The sequence below is a fragment of the Pieris brassicae genome, chromosome Z (assembly GCF_905147105.1).
Source record: "Pieris brassicae chromosome Z, ilPieBrab1.1, whole genome shotgun sequence".
Taxonomy (NCBI): domain Eukaryota; kingdom Metazoa; phylum Arthropoda; class Insecta; order Lepidoptera; family Pieridae; genus Pieris; species Pieris brassicae.
Window position 1 is genome coordinate 10,001,614 of NC_059680.1, and position 15,212 is coordinate 10,016,825.

At 42.3% G+C, this 15,212-nt stretch overlaps 1 pseudogene; it reads left to right on the forward strand.

The window, feature by feature from the left end:
• Positions 1–4,261: 4,261 nt before the first annotated feature.
• On the forward strand, positions 4,262–7,198 carry LOC123718826 (annotated as a pseudogene).
• Positions 7,199–15,212: the final 8,014 nt, after the last annotated feature.

Below are 15,212 nucleotides of genomic sequence, written 5' to 3' on the forward strand. Positions count from 1 at the left end.
GGGCGGCTTTTAATTTATCGTTTGCTACGGTAATTGGATCATCCGGATCCGTTAGTATGTGTCGGGGCCTCCTGCGAGCCTTTTTTGTCGGGAAGAGGTAATAGTTGATGCTATTACGCACCAGCGGCTTGGGATGGTGTTTAGCCTTGTCAAAGTGGCGTGTGGACGCCAACTTCATCCATTGGGCTATGGTAGGGAGCTCCAGGTCGTGGTGGAGATCGAGGTTTCTCACATGGGGCGACGGGCGCACCGGTCGCGATTCTCATGAATCGCGACTGAAGCACCTGTAGCCGGTGAATATAGGAGGGGGCACAATGCGCAAAGACTACGCTAGCGTATGTCATGCACGGTCGGATGCAGGCCTTGTACAGGGTCACCTTGTGTCTGAGAGATATGTGACTCCTTTTATTTAGGAGGAAATGGAGGCGAGAGAGGACAAAAGAGGCCTTCTTGCGAACGGCGGCTATGTGCTTACGGAAAGACATGCCGCTATCGAGCGTGACTCCTAGATATTTGACGGACTTTTGCCATTGGATGGCTTGCCCGTATAGGGTTACCTCTGTCTTGAGGTGAAATTTATCCCTAGCGTTAGCACCGGGGTTGCCCCTGGCAAAGAGAACTGCTACGCTTTTCTCGGGATTTATTTGGAAGCCCCATTTCCGAAACCATTCGCCTAACGACGTGGTAGCGGTCTGGAGTCTGTCCACGATGACACCTCTATCTTTGTGAGTGGTATAGAGAGCGGTGTCATCGGCATAGAGGGCTAGCTCCACATTTGGAGCCCTAGGGATGTCGCCGGTATACAGCGTGAACAGAAGGGGCGAGAGGACCGAGCCCTGAGGGACTCCGGCCATGATGGGGCGAGGAGACGATAACGTTCCTTCTACGCGATAGCGCATTGAGCGGTCGGACAAGAAGTCGTGTACGATACGCACGAGTCTTAGTGGCTGACTGAGTTGTGCGCGCGCGCTGCTTTATATAGGTTCTGTAGTGGGGATCGAGTGACGCCGTCACGGCCATACTGACATACGCTCGTCCTCGAGCGCCTTTTGGCCATCTGAGAACAGACAAAAAAAAAAACTTGTTCATTCTGACACATTTTTCTAATAACCAATATAAATAGTTTCAATAATGAACGATTACAATAATGAGCTGGTCCGGCAACCCCTTCAGCGTACTAAAACTCTTAAGTCCCTCTCATCAGTTTTAAAACCGGAGACTGGACAAATACCTCCCATCAGTTTTTAAAACCGGAGACTGGATAAATCCCTCTCATCAGTTTTTAGAACCGGAGACTAGATTGCGCTAGACCGGAAATCTCTATAGCTGTGTCTAGACCAGATATCCCTGTAGCGAATGCTAGACCGGATTGCAATCTCTATTGCCAAAAGGCTAGGCCAGAATGCAACCCCTATAGCCGAGTCATTGGACCGGACTCCCTGCAATGGCTCTTTCCTACATTTTTTGATATAGTACTTCTATATTTTTTCTACTTTTTTATCATTTTAATATCTTTCCTATTTTTTTTACTACTAGCTTTCATCATGGTGTACAATGGCATTAGTCACAATGCTGATATAATTTTGTGATTCTGATGATGAACTCTCTAAACTATTGCTATTAGCGCTCAAGGTACGTGAACTAGCCGACAAAGTGTTACTATTAACAGATATAGTGTCGCTATCAGAAAGTTCATCGTCAGCGTCACGAATTATAGCTAAGTGATGACTATTGCGATCAGTTTCATGAACAAAATTACTTTGGCTAGCATCCTCCGTCACGGCATGATCCTTATAAGTTTCGGATACTTCTAAAAAACTTACTGTACCACGGTGTACTTCGCGTAGGTTTTCATGGGCAACTTTCTACGCTTCAATTCATACTTATCGTTTTCTAGGACAGCAATGATTTTATAGGGGCCTTTATACTTTGGGTCCAACTTAGTATGATATCTTTCTTCACTTTTCGCGAAAACGAAATCTTCAATGGCAAAGGGCCTTATTTTGGCTTTACCCCGGTTTCGTTTTCATGTCATCACATCAGACTGAGCCAGTCTCTTTATATTATCTGACGCACTAGCCCGTGCCGCTTCCAAATCTAATCTACTAGGATTATCCATATTCGCAGCTATTCTGGAAATACCTAACGATCAATCGAGTTGATTTTTGGAGTGAAAGGTAACTGTAACACTCCAAACATCAACTCGATTGAAGTGAAGCCAGTAACTCTGCATCGAGTACTATTCAGTGCTAGTTGGACCTCATCTAACTGTTCTTGCCACGACCTGTCGGACTATCAGCTATTGTAAGTAGGCTCTTAAGAGTTCGCATAATGCGCTCCACTTGGCCATTAGCTCTGCAGGCTCCCGTAGCGATAAGGTGTAACTCAATATTGTTATCTTTGCAAATGTCCCTGAAATCTGCATTGTCATAAGAGCGTCCACGATCGGCTATTATTCTCCTTGGCGCTCCGAACAAATTTACAGAGTATTTCGCTGCTTTAATAGCGTCAACGGAATTCAGTGTCATTGTGTGCTTCAGTAAGACATATTTTGTAAATGCATCAATAGTGACGGAACAATACTCCTTGGGGTCGCTCTTACCACTGAGTTTTCCTGTAAGATCTAAGTGGAGTGTGTGCCATGGGAGTGGAACCCTGGGGATTCGATGCAGGCGTACTTGTTGGGCACCAGATGGACCCATTTGAAGACTTGCAAACCACACAGGAATATACAGTGTGCGATTTCAGATGGGAATTGATTCACTTCTATTTTAGAAATCAAATTTGAAATTTCAGAGTCTCGTTGTTGCTCTACAGATAACGTATCACTGCTGGCATCGGTATGTAACTCGATGGGCAAAGATGGATCAAAGCTTTTGAGTACTGGTTCTGTTGTCAAGTGTCTAACTATTTCACCATGAATTTTCTCATGTTCAGCAGTCCATACAATACGACCTTTGCCTGTTTAGCTGTGGATGGTTTTGGAGCATTTTGTAAGGCTTGAACTTTGCGCGGATTAGGTTTGAGAGCTCCTGTTGGTGTTAAAAAAGCAGGCTTCTGGTGAAAGCCTGAGGCTATGTCCACAATACTGTAATAATTCGCTCCATGCAATTTATTAATTTGGTCACTGATTAGAGGAAGTGGGTAGCTATCCGGACGAGTATTGCTGTTGAGCTCTCTGTAATCTATACACAATTGATCGATACCGTCTTTCTTTTTTACTAATAGGATGGGGCTTGAAAATGGGGATGAACTTCCTCGGATTATATTAGCATCTAACATTTCTTGAATCTTTTCATGAACGATATCAAGCTCTAGAGGAGACAAACCATACGGTCTCCTGTGAACTATCCTAGCAGGGTCAATCGAGCCTTTGTGAAAACATTGATAGTGGCGCCGTCATACTTATATTTACTCCTGATAAAAAATTCTTAGCAAACGATATTACAAATCAACTTATAACTCGAAAATCATAAGTAAATTAGTTTATATTCACTATTTTTATTGTAAGGGATAACATATTATACCTATTGTACTATTCATATTTAATCAATATTATTGCTAATAAACGCGCAGTTCTAATCAAGACTTCGTTCGTTTCATTCGGCTCTACTTCCCAACCTTACATGGCGACCCGTGCCATAGGGTGTATCGTTGCAGCGCGCCGGCGCCGATCTGGTTACCGTTTAAGGCGCAAGTATTAAAAACAATATCGCGTCAAGATGAGTTTCGTGGAATTTTGTGCAGTGCGAATAATAAAACATTATAAAACGAAACGAAACGAAAGTTATCCAAATAATTACAAAAAAATGGGTGGACAACAAATAAAACAGGAGGAAATTGTAATTGCCCAAAATGCAGCAGGTGGAAGTGGAAATTACGCAAAGTTGGATCAAGTGCATTTCCATTTGAGCACGATGAATATTCTGTTGGCTATTTTACTACTATGCATAATTTTGGTATTTTTGGTGTACATGTATAAAGCATATAGAAGGTGCCATAAGTCGTGGATGCGACAGAAGGTGATAAGAAGTGCCCTACGCAGATCCTTTTCCCGGAGGGCTCCAGCTGGGATGATCTTCAACGTGCCTACGGAAAAAGTTGATATGGTGTGAGTGCGAAAAGTGCTATAAAAGCGTAAGTGGAAATGAAATAGTGAAAAGATAAAGTGAATATCCTGTATTTCTACGAACTTTATTTTAAAATAGCAACATAATGTTTGTTTATTTAAAATATTTACTCAAATAATTTTAGTAATGTTATGGCAGAAATATTAACCACTATATTCGATGATTTAAAAAGTATAAGAACTTATTTGATTAAATTAGGAGCTAATCGAAGACAAAAGGATATATGTGCGAAAAAATTAAGTGAAGCTTCTATCATTTATAATGAGTATTTGAACACTTTTCAATACTTAAATAAAGAGATATCGAGTAGTAAAGTGAAAAGACGGAAAATTTCAAAATGAGTACTTTTGATTTAAAGGTGGCATTAAGCTTTATCCCAATTATGACAAATGATGAAATGAATATTAAACAAATTATAGACAATATTGAATATTATGACAGTTTACTAGAATATAAAGAATGTAAAGCGATTTTAATTAATTTTGTTTTGAAGAGTCGGTTGTCTCAGTCAGCAAAATTAAAATTAAATACGACATATACTTTGGTATCAGAATTGTTAAAGGATATGCGCAAGCACCTATTACCTCAAAAGGGATCGACAGCCCTTCAAATTAAGTTACAAAATTTAAAACAAAACAATTTGACCATAAAAGAATTTGGTGATGAAATTGCGGAATTGATGACTGAACTTACAATTTCTCAAGCGAATAACGATTCAAAAAAATTTGAGGTGCTAAAATCCTTAAACGAAAAGATGGCAATAAAGAGATTTTCAGATGGCTTGAGAAATCGCAGGCTCAGCACTATCGTTGCGGCTAGAAATTTCGAATATTTAAAGACGCGGTACAAGCGGCAATTGATGAAGAAGTGTCATCATCAACTTTGACAGGAGAAGTGCTGAATATGAGTTCTAATTATTCTACAAAAAACAACTCCAGGGTTTGGCGAGGCAACTACTACAGGCAAAGAGGTAACAATAGAGCCTTTCCGCGCCGAGGTCCGAGCACCAGCTATAGCTACGTGAGAAGAGCATACCAGCAGCCGTCATCGTCAGCTCGAGGCAGAGGTTCGTCACGAGCCGGCTATCGAGGAGGTACAAGCAGGTACAATAATTATAGATTTAGTGGAAACCAAAGGATGGGCAAAAATAAAATCCGCGTAGTTACTGAACCAGAAAATATACCTAAAAATGACGATATAATTTTTTTTCGTGACTAATGAGACTATTTTAGCCAGCGACAGTAACTGTAGCATTTATTTGATGACCAAATTTGTCCGTGGCTAATTGACACGGGAGCGTCAATTTCAGCTGTTAAGTATAAACAGTTATTACATTTAAACATTCCTATCCATAAAGATAATGTAATAATAAATGGAATCGGGGGCAAAGTCAAAGTTATAGGATATGTTTATTTAAAATTATACACACGTGGCGTACACTTTGTACACAAGTTTTATGTTTTTGAAAAGTTGCCATGTCACGCTTCAGGTATAATTGGTAAAGACTTTTTAAAGAAATATGAAGCTAAAATTGACTTCAAAGATCAAAATTTAACTTTGAAATCACAAAACAATAAAACCATTATTTTAGATTTACATACAAAAGAAAATAAAATAAATTTACCGCCTAGATGTGAATCTATACACTTTATAGAGACAGACAAAGAACATGAGTCAGTTATATGTGCTTCAGAGATAGCGTCTGGTGTTTTTATAGCTAGTTGTATCGTCAAACCTATCAACGGGCTTATACCAATTAAATTATTAAATAATCAACCTTTAACATTATCAAATTTTAGTATTGACGTACATGAATTATCTGAATATAATATTTGTAATTTTGAAAAAGTTGAAAGAAATGTAGTCAGAATTAAAACTTTGTTATCTCAGTCACAAATCAGTCATTTGAATAACGAAGAGCGAATGACGATAGAAAATTTGTGTGCTAAATATAACGATGTATTTTAAGTTGAAGGGGACAAATTAACAACTACTGATATTTATACGCATTCAATTAAATTAAAGCCAAACGTAAGTCCAATTTTTGTTAAACCATAAACATTCTCATAAAAAAGATTTAGAAAATGAAATTAATAAATTACTTGCTGAAGGTGTCATTGAACCTTGCAACAGTGAGTGGTCGAGTTCACTACTGTTGATTCCTAAAAAGGCTGATTCCAGTGGTAAGAAAAAGTGGCGAGTTGTTGTAGATTACAGAAAATTGAATAATTGCATCGAAAATGATAAATTTCCCCTTCCGAATATAACGGAAATACTAGATTCACTTGGAGGTTGCATTTATTTTAATCATCTAGATCTTTATCAAGGATATTATAATGTATCTCTTGATAAAGAATCGAGAAAATACACTGCATTTTGCTGTCGGCAATACCAGATGACCAGGATACCTATTAAGGACCAGGGCTTAAAAACAAGTCCAGGGTCATTCTCTCGTATGATGACAATGGCTATGGCAGGGTTGAATTACGAAAAATGCTTGATTTATTTAGACGATTTAGTTGTTTTTGGAAGAACATTGGCTTCACACAATAAAAACTTACAAGATGTATTTAATCGGCTTAGAAAAGTAAATTTAAAATTAAATCCCTCGAAATGCATTTTTCTAAAAAAAGAATTGATGTATTTGGGCCATGTTGTATCAGAAGTACATCCGGATCCAGAAAAAAAAATTGTCAAAAATTACCCTTTTCCACAAAATGTTGACGAGCTAAAACGATTCATTGCATTTGTTAATTATTACAGAAAATTTGTGCCAAATGTTGCAGAGAAAGCGAGAAAGAGAAAGTTGGGGTTGGGTTTGGATCTATGCTTCTACGGTTCCCAGCACGACATGCTTGCATTAGCATGGTAGCATAGGTGCAAACCCACCCTACCACATCCTTCTGATGGGTAGGGAGGCGTGGTCTTGGGGGTAGCGCAGGTCGCTGTGATCCCCAAGGCAAGTTTGGTGGACTAACCTTTCCGAGGTTGCCAACCCTGTTTTTGGTCTAATACCCTATGTATTAGACGTAACTAAAACCACCAAGCGAACTTTTGCAGGGATGTAGAGGTCATGTCCTTGCGAGTTCATCATCCAAAATAAAAGGACGGTGGACAGTAAATGACCTCCCGCGTGTTTGTGCCGTGCGCGGGGATGAAGGAGTCCTGGAGGTTGAGTGGAGTAGTGCGCCGGTACAGTTGTGCGCTGCACACAACACACCTCTTTGGTCTGGATTTCCCCTCACACGGGAGGCCGTGGATTAGCTGACCACGGTCAACCGGCTGTGGTAACCCGTAAGAGGGCTACCAAGCGAGAGTCGGGGTGGGGGGGGGGGCGTCGGCGTGGCACGGGACTCGGGGTGAGTTTGCGTCATCGTCTCGGGATGCGAACAGCTCCGTACTCTCTTGCGGCGTGCGGACGCGCCTGCCCTACACGCTGACTCTATACCGAAGGAGTAGCTCTGACGTCGCTTGCTGAGCAAGAGACGTCCCCGACTTGAGGGCTCCGTGGCGGGTGGAGAGCTCCGACGGTGAATCTATTTCATACCACCTCATGGATAAAGAGACAAAACACACAAACCAACAAAAGGCTGCATCCACAGATGCGCCTAAAACTAACATAAACAGGGTTGCGTCGCAGGACGTGTCGAGGTGCAAGTCACCAGTGACACGATACTCTGATGCCCCTATCTCGCAAACGGATGCACCCAATAGGGCAGCGTCCGAGGCACCAAAGGAGAGGGCAGCGGCTGAGGAAGCGCCAAACCGGGATGCACCCTTAACCGTGCCCACTCCAATGGTATCTCATACACCACCACACAAGGATGCGTCCACTGTTGCGGCCAGGCTGACTGCGTCGGTCGAGCAGAAGATAGCAACTCCGAAGGATGATACAGCAATGTCTGCGTCCATAGGGGGGGCATCCGAAGCAAGACCGATGCGGAAGACCAAGGCTGCGACGGTGAGCACGTCCAGTGCACAAACCTCGACCATGGACATGTCGGCCCTGAAATCAGCGATTCAGGAATCGACTCCCAGAATGGTCCTAAGCTCCTCAAAAAGGCGACGGCTCAGGAAGGCCAAAAGAGAGACGGAACAGCAACAGCTGATTACCGGCTCTCAGAGGATACCTGAGAATCCTGGAACTGCCCCCGCGGTTACCACAACTGCAGGACGCGGGAAAAGGGCACCGAAGCCGACTAGGTCCTCTGCCGCGCTCAAGCCTATTGGCTCTAGGTGCGGTAAGGAACCTAGAGGGGGTTACCAAACCAAAAACCCAAACCACAAACAAAGGGCCAGAAACGCGATCGGCCAGAGGAAACCGTGACACCGACTGGGGAGAGTAAAAGGGTTAAACCTAACAAACTCCGGCTGGAGTCAGGGACCTCGGCCAGTTACGCGGAAGCGGCAGCATCCTACAAAGCCAACGAGCTTTGTGTTGCCGTGATGACTGAGCCCTTTATAGACATGAGACAAGAACAGGCAGATAACATCCGCCTACAAATCGAGGGTAAAATCCAAGATGAGCTCATGGCGGATCTTGAAGCTACCCTAGCAACTGAACCCAACGACATCAGATTCCGGGGAAGAGCCCACTTCTCAGATGGTGTCCTCAAAACTTGGTGCGAGGATACCTACACGCTGGGATGGCTTACCGGAGCATGCGATGTCATCAACAATCCGATACCGGACACCAAACTGGTGGTACGGCCTCAGTCAGACATTCCGAAGAAGGTGCCGTGCTTACTGCATGTTCCAGAGTTCACTGGTAGCACGGAAACTTTACGGAAACTGATCACCAGGCAAAACCGCCACCTAAACATCAGATCTTGGACCCTGACTCACGAACGTAGAACACAGGACCCGACAGGCGTATCTCTGTTCCTTCGTGTTCCGGAATATGAGATCTCAAAGATCAAGGCACACGAACGCCGCATCTACTATCTGATGGGGAACATCTATATCCGAATTCTGGAGAAGGATGAACCCTCAGTGGTAGCTGCCGCCACAGTAACCACTGCCAGTACATCGGGAACGGGATCCTCGGGGCCAAAGCCGCCCTCGTCAACGACGGAGGTAGCCGCGGTTGCCGAGGCAAACGTCCCCATGGAGACAGTTCAACAACCACCCTCACCGGTGCAACTAACCTCGGATGACGAGTTCTTTCAGGAGACAGGGGGGAGTGAATTCAGCGACAGCTGTTTGCGCTCCTCCCCCTAACCGGACTGACCTTATCCAGACCAACCTCCAGCACAGCCAAACAGCGTCGGCTTCACTACGCAGACTGCTGGAGACCAACCCGAAGACCATTGCCGCGATCCAGGAGCCGTGGATCAGGAATGGCAAGGTATGCGGCCTGGGTAACACCGGTGGTAAACTTTTGCTGGATACCTCAGTAAGTAACCCAAGAACCTGCATTATCATACCTAAACATGTACCAGCATACCTAATTAACGAACTGTGTTCAAGGGACCTTACAACCATTAGGTTACCTAGGGACGCACATCCAGACATCGTCCTGGCGTCCGCCTACTTACCGGGTGACGAGGACGTGCCCACTCTAGAACTCGGCCTTCTGGCTGACTACTGTGAGAGGGAGAAACTGGAGCTTATAATCGCAGCAGACTCCAACGCGCACCACACGCTATGGGGTAATGCAAATACCAACGCTCGAGGTGAGAATATGCTTAACTTCATTCTTAGCAATAATCTTATCTTAGCAAACAGCGGCTCTGAACCAACCTTTATCAACGCACGCTCGCAAACCATAATCGATCTAACAATGGTGACCTCTGGTCTGTCAGATCACATACAGGATTGGCATGTCTCCAGAGAGCTATCATGCTCAGATCACAGGTGGATCCGCTTTACAATCAAAGGGGAGCTACCTAAACCACAACCACGACGCATACCTCGGAGAACTGATTCAGTAAAATTTTACAGTATAATCGGCTCAGAGGTAAGCAAACTAACTATACCAACCACCATTGATGTACAAGACATAGACAAACATGTAAATAACCTAACGTCCCTACTCCAGACCAGCTTTGAACGGTCGTGTCCCCTTACCATGCCTAGGTGGGGGAGTAGACATAACTGGTGGTGCCCCGAACTGGAGAGACACCGAAAGAAGGTCAGGAAGCTGTTCAATAGAGCAGGAAATACCCGTTTACCTGCCGACTGGGACAAGTACACAATCGCGAGAAGACGATTCAAAAAACTTTTACGTTCTAGGAAGCAAGAGGGCTGGAGACACTTCTGCACCGCATTGAAAGCAACAACCAGGCAACCAGAGTGAAATCATACCTCTCTAGTGAGCCTTATCACTCAATCGGTTGTCTTAAAAAACCTGATAAATCATTTACAAAAACCGATGCAGAAACATGTGAACTACTGATGGAAACACACTTTCCAGGCTGCATAATTGCCAACGACCAGGCATGGCAACCCTACTCAGAAAGAGCCACCACCGACTCAGACTGGAATGTAGCTCACAAAATAATCACAAATGAAAAATTAACATGGGCAATCAACTCCTTCCTACCATTCAAAGCGGCTGGCCTGGATGGCATCTTCCCAGGCCTACTAAGATGGAGTGGAAACCTTTTGGTGGACTATCTTGTCTCAATCTTCCGAGCATGTATAGCCCACCGCTACATACCTTTGAAATGGAGGGAAGTGAAAATAATATTCATCCCAAAACCAGGCAGAGAGGACTATACCCAGGCGAAATCCTTCAGACCCATAAGCCTCACATCTTTCCTGTTAAAAACAATGGAGAGGCTTGGAGATCTGGAAATACGTAGCCAGGTATCGCTATACAAATTCCTGCACCCAAATCAACATGCCTACAGCCCAGGCAAGTCAACGGATTCATCACTCCACAACGTTGTGTCTCGCATTGGCGACTCCCTGAAGTTAAAACAGTCAACCCTTGGTGCATTTATTGACATCGAAGGCGCTTTTGACAAAACAAACTTCACGAGCATTACCAGAGCACTCGTTACATATGGAGTATCATCAACCCTGATAGGGTGGATAAACAACATGCTAAAACAACGAGCTATACAGTTCACTGTTAATTCCACGACACGGGGCATTGTCAGCAGAGGCTGGTGGTGGCCGCAAGGTGGTGTCCTATTGCCGCTACTGTGGAACCTCGTAGTTAACGAGCTCATCACAGAACTCAACGCTGGCAACCTCTACACAGTGGGTTATGCGGACGACATAGCTATCTTGATATCGGGGAGCTTTGAAAGTACCCTATGCGATCTCATGGGAAGGGCTTTCAAAGTAATTGAGAGATGGTGCAACAAGCACGAGCTATCTGTCAACCCATCAAAAACAGAGTTAATACTCTTTACAAACCGGAGGGTTCTGGGACCACACAGGCTTCCAAAACTCTTCAACACACAACTAAAACTCAAAAATGAAATAAAGTACTTGGGTGTGATTCTGGACAGTAAACTGCTCTGGAACAAACACCTAGAACACAAACTGAGCAAAGCAACGATCGCCTTCTATCAATGCAAAAAGATGCTAGGCGTGAAATGGGGCTTATCGCCTAAAATAACATTATGGCTATACACTGCCATAATCAGGCCAATGCTGACCTATGGAGCCCTGGTTTGGTGGCCAAGATCTGAACTTCAAACGGCGATCACGAAACTGGGACGCTTCCAAAGGCTTGCCTTGTCCGCTGCTAGCGGTTGATGAGAACAACTCCGACCGCAGCAATGGAGATAGCCCTGCAAATCTTACCTCTAGACCTACACATACAGCAGGAGGCGGCACTAGCGGCCATCAGGCTTATGGTATTGGACCTATGGGGAAAAACCCACTACAGTTCACACACAGTGATTCTCAACAGGGCAATAGAGTACCAACCTCTTATAGCTGCGCCATGTGACAGAATCACTAATCAATTAATATTCAACAAGAAATATCTTATACAACTGAGAGAAGAGGAGCATGATCAGTCGCCCCTGAATGAGCTACGTATATATAAAACAGGGTGTGGCTCAGGCGCTGGTATTTTCTCCTTTGATCTCAACATCAACATACACCTACCTCTGGGCACACAAAGCACAATCTTCCAATGTGAATGTGTCGCTCTAACCGAAGCAGCCAGAGCCGTACAGCGGATGGGAGTCAATGACTTTTACATTAAGCTCATATCGGACAGTGCATCCGTGCTGATGGCGCTCGGTAACGACAACACAAACAGCAAATTAATACTGGAGTTTCACGAAGCACTGGAGGCAATAGCTCTAACAAATAGAGTTACCTTACAGTGGATTAAGGGACACAGTGGCTCTCTCGGCAACGATGCAGCCGACGAGCTTGCGAGAAGAGGCTCTGGTATGATGCCTGCTGGCCCGCATCCGCTCCTCCCCTTGCCCTTCTCGCTAGTTCGAACCTGGATTCGCCAGAGATCCACTGTACTCCAGAATCAACGATGGTCGCGAAGTGTAGATTGCAAACAGTCCAAAATGGCTCTGCCGGCTGTGAACCCGCAACTTACTAAGCGACTTCTAAACCTGAACAGAACCAATCTCAAAACAATGATAGGGACAATCACGGGCCATTGTCTCCTTAACAAACATCTTTTCGTCCTAGGCGCAACAGACAGCCCCTTGTGCAGTGGCTGTTTCAGCGCAGAGGAATCAGTCACCCACGTAGTCCTGGAATGCGAGGCTGTGGCTAATCAACGTACAAAAATCCTCGGAACAGTGAGGTCGCTCCGCGAAGCCTGTGAAGTGCCCGGGAGACTTCTGTGCTTCTGGAAGGAGTTGGGCTGGCTAAATTAGCCAGGGCTTCTACGCACAACGGACCAACTACGTGTCTAAGTGCGGAAATTGAGTCCACCCTACCTACCTACCTGCAGAGAAAGCGTATGAACTAAATTATTTATGTCGAAAAAATATACCGTTTGTGTGGTCTGACAAATGTCAAAAATCATTTACTAAAGGAAAGTATAATATCAGCTCCAGTATTACAGTATCCAGATTTCTCTGACAATCAGTTTATACTTTATACAGATGCTTCAAACTTTGCTTTAGGAGCAGTTTTATGTAATAAAGACGGAAGACCAGTGTCATATACAAGTAGATCTTTAAATAATACCGAAAAGAATTACTCAACAATTGAAAAAGAAATGCTGGCAATTGTATGGGCAATAAAGTATTATATACCTTATTTATATGGCAGACATTTTATAATTAGGACAGACCATCGACCTTTGGTGTACCTTTATAATTTAAAAGATCCTTCTAGTAGACTTACTAAATTTAGGCTTCAAATAAAAGAGTATGACTTTACAGTAGAGTATGTCAAAGGAAGTGAAAATACAGTAGCGGATGCGTTATCTAGCCTATCTATAACTAGTAATGATTTAAGGAAAATGCATGAAAATATTTGTGTAATGACTAGGGCACAAAGTAAACGCTTAAATGAAGTGAAAAAAATTGATCTTACGGATAATATGATCACTACCGACGATTGGCCTGATCAACCAAAAGTTGTAGAGACACATATTAGACCGAAAGAATCAATAGAATTAAAATTAATGAATAAAGACTTATTAAAAGAGTATAAACGTAAAAACATTATTGGAAAGAGACAAAGACATTTTGTTATGTGCCTAGTAAGCAAAATCTTTTTATAAATTACCTAGACTCTTCATCAAAAGGTCACGAGCTGAATTTTTGAAAGAGCTAGAAGAATTGTGTGCTAAGATAAAAATAAATGAAGTGAATATTATAAAAAGTAAAAATAATAAAATTTTCGTAGAAAAATTATTACAAGCGATAAAAAATATTAAATGGACCGGTCCACGAATTTGTATATTACCTGATGTGGTAAGAATAAATGATAAAGACGAAATAAGAGTAATGCTTAATGATTTTCATCTCTTACCTCCGAGTGGCCACGCGGGTATGAGAAGAATGTACAATAACATTAAGAAATACTATTATTGGCCTAGCATGGAAAAAGATATAAAATCGTTTGTACAACGTTGTCATAAATGTCAAACTCAATAAAACTCTCTTCCAGTAAAGGAACCAATGTCTATTACTACTACAGCCAGTTGGGGATTTGAAAAAATATACCTAGACTTAGTAGGACCTTTAGACCAAGATCAAAATAATTATAGTTATATACAAACACTTCAATGTGAACTGTGAATGAACTGAGTAAGTACGTCGAAGCCTATCCTTTAGTTTCTAAAAAATCTGAAGAAGTCGCTCGAGCATTGGTAAGTAATTTTATATTAAGGTATGGAATTCCAAGAGAGATCGCCATAGACCAAGGTAAAGAATTTATTTCTTCGTTATTTAAGGAAATGTATGTAATGCTTCTTCATATAAAACAGATAAATTCGACCGCATACCATCATGAAAGTATTGGTTCTCTTGAAAATTCCCATAAACATCTAAACAGTTTTCTAAGAATTCAAACCGATAACCATCCAGAGGTATGGAGTTCTTGGTTACCATTTTGGTGTTTTTCATATAACACTTCAGTACATTCAGAACATAAATTTACACCATTCGAATTAGTTTTTGGAAGGAAATGCGTTCTTCCGAGCAATTTATCTGGTACTTGCGTAGAACCTTTATACAATCATGACAATAAACCATGCGAACTGAAATACCGTATACAAACTTCTCAAAAAGAGGCTCGAGACAACTTACTCAAAAGCAAATGTAAACGAAAATTAAATTATGACAAAAATGTTAAGACAGTTTCTTATAAACCTAACGATTTGATTGTGTTAAAAAATGAAAATAATAACAAAATGAGTGATGTGTATTCAGGTCCCTTCACTGAAATCTTAAAGGACGGAAAGCCTTATTTAGTTCATAAAAATAGAACTAAAATTTATCATAAATGAAAGTGAATTTTATTATTAGTACATAAACAATGTAATCAACACAATATTTACTACGTATTTTAGGATTATAATGATTATATTCATTCACCCATAAAAGTGAAGTTACATAAAAAATTAAAATAATAAAAAATACATTTTTTTTTCTTTCTAAGGGGGAGATGTAAGGGATAACACATTATACCTAT